Source organism: Salvia hispanica, chromosome 5 (genome assembly GCF_023119035.1).
Source record: "Salvia hispanica cultivar TCC Black 2014 chromosome 5, UniMelb_Shisp_WGS_1.0, whole genome shotgun sequence".
NCBI lineage: Eukaryota > Viridiplantae > Streptophyta > Magnoliopsida > Lamiales > Lamiaceae > Salvia > Salvia hispanica.
The window spans coordinates 9,078,626-9,090,347 of NC_062969.1; positions in this window are offsets into that span (position 1 = coordinate 9,078,626).

Here is an 11,722-nt window from a genome sequence, read left to right on the forward strand (position 1 = left end):
TTTGAATTAATCATAAAAAGGATTTTATTTACAATATTAGCTTATGGGGCGAATCCACAAAATTAATGTACATTAGACCAAAATATCACAGCTAAGTTATGTATGGACATAACATTTTTGTTGAGGTAATCTTACTATGTGCACAGATAATCATACGAAATTGAAAAATATAAATAACCTAAAAAACTTGTATTAAATTTAAATTAAAATTATACGGTTTGAAATAGAATTTTATTAAATTTTCAGGTACGATATTACTGAACTTTTTTTAGACTTCAAATGATTGCCAGCTAAGTCTGGAAATGACTGATAATGGAGTAATTATGATTTACTATCTACTACATTCCACAATAAAATAAGTATCACATTTTGGCATTTCGGTTCGTCCCATAATAAGAGTTATATTTCATTTTTAGCATGAATGATGAGTAGACTTTACATTTAACCAACCAATTCTACTCACATTTTTTATATAAAACTAATATATATATATAAGTGAGACTCATAATTCACTAACTTATTCAACCTGTTTTTCTTTACATTTTTTAAAACTCGTGCCCACACTAAATGTGACATTTAATGTGAGACAGAGGTAGCATTTATTTATTTATTAAATGAGTAAATGAATTTAAATTTAGAGACTATACCACGAAGATCTCGAACCAAAAATCTTTATCACCGGACATTAACCTCTCTATCATTAGGCTATCTCACGCATGGAGTAATTATGATTTATGAGCAAAGGTTTGGAATTTAATTTATTTATTTTATGTAAGAATTACTAGTTTTTACTTGCCAACCAGAAATTGCATTAAAAGATCAGAGTAAATCAGGTAATCATACTCGAGCTCCTAATAATTATTGCCTATCATTAACAATTTCACAACCGTTTTTATACGAATTATTTGGTGGAAATTTAATGGCAGACATTAATAACGTTAAATGTTCTTCATGTTTATATACACTTACCTAAGTAACTACTTTTGTTGGAGACAATTATATTAATCACATGTTTTGTTGGAGACAATTATACTAATCACATGGAATTTGTAGCAAAAACATACTTAGGGTGTGGGAGATAATAGAGGCATTATGATATCCGGTTAATGATTTAATATATAGATTTAAAGGAATGTGAAGAAGTGTTGTAGAAAAAAATTGTGGCATGTTAATCTCTTTTTTTTAATGCTATAATAAAAATACGTGTAGAATAAGTTAATATAATAAGTATGAATTTATTTATAAAATATACTAAAAGTGAAATAAAATATGTACTGAGACATTCTGAAAAAAACAACAAACTAGATCATTTGATGGTGCGGGGAGTAATATTTTAGCCGTATGTATAACATGAGTATAAACGTATAATTTCCTTTTATAGTAGATAGCCCGACGTATCTTCTACGAAGTACTTAATACTCCATGTGTCCTTGGTTAATAATCTATTTTTGTCATTTTGTTCCGTCAACAATCATTTCTAATTTTTGTAATATGGCCCACCAATTTCGCTCTCATAATCATTCGATTCCAATATGATAGAGTCGTATTCTTATTTTGGATTTTTTAATATAATAGAATAATTTCCATTCTGGACAAAAGTTAACATTATCTCTTATTTTATTCACCCTTCTATTTAATATATTTTCAATATTGGACAAAAGTTAACATTATCTCTTATTTTATTCACCCTTCTATTTAATATATTTTCAATTTTTTCACTTATATTTTATCTCTTCATATAAATTTAAAATTGTTATTTGCATGGTTTGAGTTATAAAATTCAAATTACGCCTACCAAAGATTCGAAAACACATTCGACGTCTATAAAACAATAATGTTCAAATGAGATTTACATGTCAAATTTTCTACTTTATTGTCATGGACCAAAATCAAACTATCTCATTTTCTCTCACTGATATTTTTTTTAATCAAGACATTATATGGGTGAGGGGTTAGGCAGACCCAAACTTGATTTTATTTTACTTTTTCGGTGCTAGTAGAATGTATAGTCCATTGACAAGGGTTTAGATCAAACCAAGGTGTATCACTCAACAATGGATTCAACAACGCAATGATATTATTTTGGATTATGTTGCATTTTCCTCTTAATTAAATTATTGTTTGGGTGAGATTTTTAATTTTTTTTAATATTATATCCAATGGTATGTCCATAGCTATTGTTTGATCTTTGGGACGACGTTGGAGGCAAACGGAGGAGGCCTACATGGAAATTTTTAAGTCTGCATAAGGGAACATCAGTCGCGTATTGACGGGGTCAACCCCTGGATCTACCACTGATCGTATCGTTGTTATATAAATGTTTATAAAGTGGTATGTTTTTGTATCAAATCTGTAAGTTGGAATTTAATATACGTTATTGGTGGAATTTTGAAAAAAATTCTACCATTGATATCTTCGAAATCTTATCTTTTTTACACGAAATCTTTTTGAGTTTTTAAACAACTGTAAAAGTTAAATATAATTGAAAAGGCTAAAAAATGAATCAACTAATCTTAAACAATTAGTTCTTATTTGGTTTGAATTCGATATTAAGATTGTTTGTTGGATGGTTTGAATTAGAAAATTCAAACTATGCCTACCAAAAATTCGAAAACATACTCGAGGTCTATAAAACAATAATGTTGAAATGATATTTACATCGTAAAAATGACTCAAAATCTCACCGACGAATTAAAATAAGTAAATAATGTTGATAAGAAAAAATGAGATAAGAAAGGAGAGAGATAAATATGTTTGACTTAAAGGAATCATATTTATTTTTATTTGCCTCAAATTTGACTATTTTAAATACAAAGTCTACTAACAATTAACAAGAAATTAATTGACATAACCATTATTATTATTATTATTATTATTATTATTATTATTATTGTTGTTGTTGTTGTTGTTGTTGTTGTTATTAGTATTATTTTAAAGATGATCAACAAAAAGTTCTCCATTTAAGTAATTTAAATTAAACTTATTTTCAGTAGAGAATTATTTGTTTTTAATCTTGTGGTCATACTTTCTATAGTTTCCCGATAATCGATTTTCATTTTTATACGTATAAATTGTCATCCATGACCATAAATATTAAATACAACGCGCTCATTTACTCTGGAAAAGGACGTAGTAATCGAAAAATTAAATGCAGTTGTTCGAAATATTTAATATCCATGTTATTTTGTTGAGAATATTTGTTAAGAATAGAAAATGTATGGACTGATTTAAAAAGTCTTATAGAATATTATTCTTTTCTTTTCTGGAATGTAGTAATAAAGAGGTCTCATACAAAGTCCAAGCTGGCTATAACGATATCATAAATATTCAATTATATCCATTTGCCATTTTCATAATTAAATTTTTAGAAGTGGTGTATATTTGTTATTTAATTAACTTTTAATTTAATTTAAGTTATAGTAAATTAAATTAAATACCCCTTACCCACCGAGTAACTCAATACAGATTTGATAGGTTCAAATCTATGACCTTTATAATGGTTGTACTAATATTTCACCACAAGTAAAATTGTTCAAATTTCATTGTAAGCACTGACAAAGTTAGCTAGGAGTAATAGAATATGACTCCAATGAAAACTTTAATTGGTTGCTGGATACAACAATATAATTGTAATTGTAAATTTCAACCATACATAAGATTCTTTGGAAGAAAACAAGAGTTGGTTAGAATATTTTTACTTGCTTAAAAACAAGAGAAATTAGTGAAATGAACCTATCTATTAAATGTTTTTGGTCTATTACATATATGTGCATCCTTAAAAGTCAAACTCTATTATCTACTCTAGTAATATTAATACATAGTAATCGCAACTTATTAATTAATTAGTAGACGGTTCTATACAAATATAAAATTAATACAATTAGATTAGAGATAATAACAATTCGATCTTCACAATACCGACCAATTGAATTGATAAATTTGAATATCACATGATGATTTTAGAAAATTAACTATTTATGAGTACAATAAACTACACAATCTTGTTTGCTCATATATATATATATATATGGATGTATTCTTTGGAAGAAAACAAGAGAAAACAAGAGTTGGTTAGAATATTTTTACTTGCTTAAAAACAAGAGAAATTAGTGAAATGAACCTATCTATTAAATGTTTTTGGTCTATTACATATATGTGCATCCTTAAAAGTCAAACTCTATTATCTACTCTAGTAATATTAATACATAGTAATCGCAACTTATTAATTAATTAGTAGACGGTTCTATACAAATATAAAATTAATACAATTAGATTAGAGATAATAACAATTCGATCTTCACAATACCGACCAATTGAATTGATAAATTTGAATATCACATGATGATTTTAGAAAATTAACTATTTATGAGTACAATAAACTACACAATCTTGTTTGCTCATATATATATATATATATATGGATGTATTCAAATCCTTTTCATATCTTTTGTCCTTTTTCCTTCTTAATCCTAGTCCCACGATTTTGTCATCTGACGATTAGATTAATGCCACATGTCATTTAATAATGCACATTTTCATTCTAATAATGCATTGATCCAAGGGCTGAGATTAAGAAGGAAATAGAACACTTAGGGTGCAAAGGAGCCTAACGCACCCCTATATATATATATATATATTTGTATCTCAACTTAAGAAATATCCATTTTTTGTACAAAAATAAAAGTATATATTCATCCATTTTTGTCATGTGTATTTTTTAATCTTTATTTGCCCGACTAAATAGTGTGTGAAACATAATTGCCCTAGGGAAAATTGACATTTTCCCACCATATCAGTAGTTTGATATGTTTGTATATACAATTTCTTTTCTCTTTTTAATTACTACTATTTATAAATGAAAAATGGATAAGTAGGCAACACGTCTTAGTCAGATTATTTATAATGTCAGAATGATAAATAGAAGTGCAATATTTGTCAGTTCATTTATGATTATTTCTGTAGAGTTTGCGGAGAAAGTGATGCACAATATATTTATGCAATTGAAATATTGTAGTAGTTGACAATAAACGAAGAAGAGAAATGGTTCCCTCAATTATTATGGGCGAAGACAATAAAAGTAAAATAAATCATTGCTTGATTTATAAAATGCAGAAACTAATTATCTGGTAAATAACTTCAGAAAATAATTATTTTCCCCGGCTATTGATAAATACATGGCTGCGTTATTAATTGACGATAAATTAATTATTCATAAAATTGCAACATTGTCAGGACTAAAACTTAATTATTGATGTTATAGTAGTATGATATACGCTTCAATTTGTTTGCTTGGACATTCTATAATTATATTGCGTGTTGAATTAATTTATCAGTGATGTGGACTAAATAATTATGAAAAACATGTAGACCTCATAAATAGTTTCTATCCATTTAGACCAATGTTTATATTAAATCAAATTGAGATTTTTTTTGAAGAAAAAGGTTATAATGCCATAAGTGGAAAGGGCAGGATTAACTTAGTGCAAGCTTTTCAGAATAATCTTTTATTTGGTAATAGTAACATTTTTGTGCAGTGGCCTTACTATAGTACATAAAATATATAGTGTATATTTATGGATTCGATTTTTTTAAAATTGTCAAACACTATTTGTGAGTGAACTCCACTATATAATAATAACAATGTGGTTGGAATTAATTAGCACATATATATGTGATAGTGTCCTAGTACAATATTATCGTATCATGCATCATCATTCATGACTCATTATAATTGCCAATTAATTAAGCCTCGCCCTTATTATTTGGATATAAAATAGTTCAACATTTAAAATGTTTTAATAGTGCCTCAATAATTCAATTTATATTATGTTCATCTTTATTTTGTTTTATATATTTTCGCCATGAGTTTAGAGTTAAATTTAAACGTTAAGTTAATATAGAAACTCAAATTTAATGATAAACTTTTTTAAACTAAAAGTAGCAGTACTGTATTTTAGAAAACCAATTATACATTTACTCATACTGTCATACATACACAACTATAAATAATAATAATAATAATAATAATAATAATTTTAATTTTAATGGTGCAACTTCACATTATATACGTACACATGCTCAATTTAATTTGTCCTTTTTTTGAAAAAAATCTTTAACTCCCAGTTGAACTCAGTGCTTACTCCGAGTCTCTGATGAGAATAGTTTACCTTCCAATGTTTTAAAATACAAATTTGATTTGATTTGATTTGATGTGAAAAAATATCTCTTCAAGCCCAATAATTTTTTCGCATTATTTATTTTTATATATTATACTAGTAAATGCTAGTAGTTCTAAATAGACTGCTTTTTGTATATGTGAACTTTATTGTTTAATTTCCCAATCTCCACGCCCTATTGTATGTCTAATATCTAATTAAATATTACAATGTTAATTTTACTAAATCTATATAATTTGAAGGCACAATTTAAAATAGTTTTTATTTTATTTTCTTTTGGTACATTTTATATTTATGGGATCGTGTACCTACCAGCACACTGTTCAACCCATGATTAGCCTTTCATTTGCTTGTTGGTAATTATTTAACCAGGAATCGGTTAGTTTAATTATTCTGGCTTCAGATTTATAAATCATCATTATTTTAATGATTAGAATTATAATTTAAGCTGGTTGTACACGTGATTGCGATGGGAGATCAATTATTATAAGGTGAATACTATCCATTCAATCTTACTTCATCTTCTTCTTCTTTATCTTTTTATTTATTTATTTGCTATCGACTATTGTTTTGCCCCTCATAATTTAAAATTTGTCAGACAAAGATCAATTATTACCTCTTGTAAGAAATTTTTGACTTTGATTGATCAATTCAACAGCCACCTAGTTGAATTAATTAACAGTACGTACTTAAGCGAATTTGAATTTCAAGTAGATATATAGTGGGGTGTGAACTAATAATTAAATGGGAAATAAAATTAATAGAATAGTCAAAAATTAGGGGTGGCTCAACTCAAAACCTAATTTCTTGTTCCATCGTGTCGGTAATCAAATTAAACTTTATATTTTTAGTTAGAGATACACACAAATAAATACACGATGGGTTTAGCTATTAATATTGACGAGTTCAACATTAAATTTTTGGTTAGAAAGTCAATTTTGCTAGTTTCACAAGTCTTTTAAATCTTATTTATAATTATTTTTCGCTCCAAGTCAATTCGTCCCGAGCTATTTGCATCGTCAATATTATTTACTGATAAAATATAGGAGTATAAATTATTATGATTTAAGGCGACATTCTAAGAATATTATTTCTTTGTCAATATTAATTATTGAATTTTCTATCTAGGTAGATTGTTTGGAATAGAGCTGCTACTACTACAAGTACTACTAGGGCTTGAGTCCCTATTTGGGAGGCTATACACGTGCATTAGAATTTAGAGGTACTTGAGCCCGAACTTTTTCCTTCTCACTCGAACAAATGATGACCAATGGAACAATGTTAGAAGATGAACAGACACCAAAGATTATGATGGACGCGAAAAAAAAAAAAAAATGATAGTAACTCAACTATATATTTTTATAATTTTTTAGATATCAATTTGATTAGGACTAAAAATATTTCTTTAGATAATTTATGTGACATTAAAAATAAAAAATATAAGAAAAAAATATTAGCAGGGGCTTAAGCTCCTAATACCAACTTACTATTTCTGTCTATAGTAGGAACCGTACGTGAATTATGTTTTCTTAAGTTCGATAGGTCTATATATCTTTCCCAGGTTTGCTACTTGTTTTAGTTGCTTTGCTATTTTGCTTTGAGTCTCTCAGCTAGATGCGATGAGTCTTGGTTGTTTAAGCCATCATTTTCATTTCCTTTTTTAATGAAAAACAAATGCTCAAGCTACAAAACGGCGAGCTACAAACAAGCAAGCCAAAAGACGAGATCACCAACAAAAACGGCGAGCCATCGTTTCCTTACTATCTTTGTTAGATTGGTTTTTATGTTTTTTTTTTGTTTGCAGATATTTTTATATTGTTGATGTTTTACTTCTATTGGATTTTGACTTGTACTTTTGGCTCCTCAATATGGCTCAAGCGATCAAGCCAATGTATGTTTTGCATCTAAGAGCGTCCATTATAGGGGAGCCGCGGCTTGGGGGGGTGGGGGGGGCAGGAGAGAGCCATGCCGGTCGCTCCCCTATTGCAGCAGCCGAGAGCCGCGGCTCCCATCTTTTTCGATTTTTTTTCTTAATTCTATAAATCTACCCATTTTTCCTATTTTTTTTTATCCCATTCCAATCTCCACTTTTTTTAATTTATCTCAAAATACCTTAAAAAATTAAAAAATTTAATATTTGGTGGCTTGGGCTTGTCCACTATAGTGTGAACAAGTTTTTTGGTGGCCCGACCAAGTTTTGTGGCTTGACCCACACACTCTGAGAACGTTATATTCAAGATATTTCACACTATTTACAGCACATTTTTTTTGTCCTGTTTTTTGATAAATAGTGCTTTCTTTAAAGAAAAAAATGTGTTCTTCCATACAGAAAAAAGTAAAAAGCTAAATTTCATTACATTTTCAAAGCACTCAAATTTTGAATATTTTATGTCTTGGAATACTCATGGTCAAAACCTGCACTATATAATTGCTGCTTTTATTGCACCATTGGAGACCTTAATAAGAGGGCAAATATTATTGGCCTAAAACACTTTGACCAATCTTTTTTTTGTTGGTTAAAGTTGATTGACATATGCACAAAAATTCCAAATTGCTATTTATTATTCTCACCAGAATGTCTGACCTCTTCAACCACATCAATAGCAATTTGAGGTCGACTTTAAATTATTAAATTAATTCTGAAATTAATACTAAAATTAGATAAAAAAAACTGTAAGTAATTAATACCCAAAAATCAAAATCACCATCCTAAAATTGTCTAAAATAAGGACAACACTAGACTAAACAGTGTGTTGAAGAAGACTCCAGTCCCACAAAATACAACAATGATTGAAAATAACATTTATTAATTATGTGGAGTTATACTTCACATTCAAATAGTGTTTGTCAACAAAAAGTTCCTGAAATTAAGCTAATATTAGTATCATATATATCTAATTAATCAGTCAGCTGCAGTGGTTGACAAATTCTGAAATGAAAAATGAAGAATCAACAAAATATCAACTTATTGCAATTCTTCAAAATAAATAATTCAATATCAAAAGTGCAGTAGCACGAATTCACTAAGCTACAATTGATAAAAAGATATCAAGTCAACAGATACAAAATTAAAATAATAAGGGCGTGACACCTGCTGGTGATTATATTGCTGAATAATCATGAACTCCTTTTCAAAATCATGACGTGATGGATTTATCTAAAACTTAAAATTATATCAAAGTTGATATTTTGTAGATGCATATTGACTTAATCAGATTAAAATTGAATAATTATGAAACAATATCCGATATTTTTGTACCAAAATTCAAACATTCAACATCTTGTACACTACTATTTTCTTATTACATTTATTATATACATTTATACAAAAATTGATTGACATAATACAACAATTAAATTGAAGTGAGCGCGCGGTGCGTCCACCATGCACAGGTGGGTTAGCCTGAACCCAACCCGAATTGGACCCAAATTAGACTAACACCTACTCTAATGTTATCCAAACTCATATCATGGCTTTTTGATCCATTTCATAAATGCAGCACTTAGTAAACTTGAGATAATTAATACTCCTATTGCATAGGTGACTGTTATCAGAGAAAGAGTAAGTGCTATTACACATAAAAGAAACTATTGTCCTTATTGTTTTTGCTAAAAACAAAACTATATAATTAGATAAAAAAAAATATACTCCGTTTAAACTTTAAAGAGTGAACTACAAAATAGGTCTTTGGACCATTAATATTGCATATATCTCATGAAAAAATATCACCACATATATTGTACACAGGCTTATCTATTTTGTGGTATATTTTTACTTATTCTACATTAGTTTTCTCATTTTACCACTTTTCGCCAAGACAGTCGTCCATTTATAATATGTAGTAATATTTTTGGTATATTATTATAAATTTTCAAAATGCGTCCATTAGATATATCCAAATTCCCAAATGTCTAATATAAACAATTTTTCACGAAGATGGCTACAAATTGCACTTAATAAAATTAATAACAATGACCAAAATAGGAAAAAATAAAGTAGTACACTCAACAAATTCGCGCCTCTTACCTAAACAAGGCATTTAATTCGGATATCATAATATCCTATTCATTCAAATAAAAAGGGAAACTAATTAATTCTACTTTTTAGTGTTAATCCTACACATCAAAGAAATACTTATGATTTTTAACATTCCTTTTTAATGCATATTCTTATCACTTTTACAGACATGGCAACATTTTGTCTAAGCATTTGTGTTATTCCTTTTTCCGAGAATCTAAATAAAACGTTTAGGGCCGGCTGCAGGCCCAAATAGTAATATTTGGATTTTGCTTTGTAATTCTTGGTTGTCTTATTGGGTCCAATTTTATGTATAAGAGAGTTAAAATTGAATGTAATCGGACGTTTAAAACTATAACTATGTCAATTAAATAGGACAAATGTACATAATAAATAATCATTTGAGTTCATGTATATGCATTGTTGTCAAAGAAAATACTTTAAAAGACTTATTCATGCATATGCATTGCTGTCCAAGATTAATTTTTCTTTGTTAGTATTATCTAAAATAGGCAGTTAGGTGTGGCATGGGCCGGGCTGGATTTTAAAACATATAGAGGAATCACATGACATGCCCACAAAACAATGCCTATGGCTTGACTTGTTGAGCAGAGGGCTAGCGTATTCATGAGCCGGGCCAATTTTCGTAATTTGGCTGCCTAACTTGGAATACGCTTTCTTGCGATCGAAAAAGGTTCCGGTTAATATTAGTGGAATGAATTGAACGATGAAGATGTAGCCATCGAAGAATTCAATTATGCTTCACTTTTCTTCTACCCTTACTCGTTGCAAATAATCACCTCTCTTTCTCTCTGTCCTCTCAATTTAACACGGCAAAACATTTAGATTTATTGCAATTTCAGCCAAAACAATGTAGTTTTGATAAGTACTAATGCAACATCTTTTTAATGCGCGATCACTAATATATGTTGAATGTAAAATCATACCAAATCCCAAATTTAATGATTAACACGCAAATTTAAAAGTTGATATTCAAAATTAATTTTTTTTTAAATTGAAAAATTACAATATATGTCTATCCAGGCCATCATCCCCGATAGCCCACTACCTCACCGTATCGTAAAACGAACTTACCGCAATTACCATAACACCCCCAACCTTCCTCAGCTCATTCGGTTGGCATTCATCATTCTTCTTCGTTGAATCCTCTTTATCTCAGATCGGATCCCTCAATTACCCATCGGCCCGCACGATTCTACATGACATCGACGCGACGACCATAGGTAACACACCTTGAAATTTGGGTGTGACCCATTATCATTAGACCCGGCATAATAATTGATTTTCGTTCTACGCGTTCACTAATCTGCTCGCTTCGAATGGGACAACTCGGTTCCTCACACTGTTATTCATGGCAAGGGAAGAGGGCGGCCCTACGAGTCGTCACACATATTTGCATTATTCAAGATCATTCGATTAGAAAAATTTTTGTGATTGGGAAATTTTGGAGAATTAAGGATTCCGATACAATAAGATGCGATTCATTAAATTGGGGATTTACTAAGTA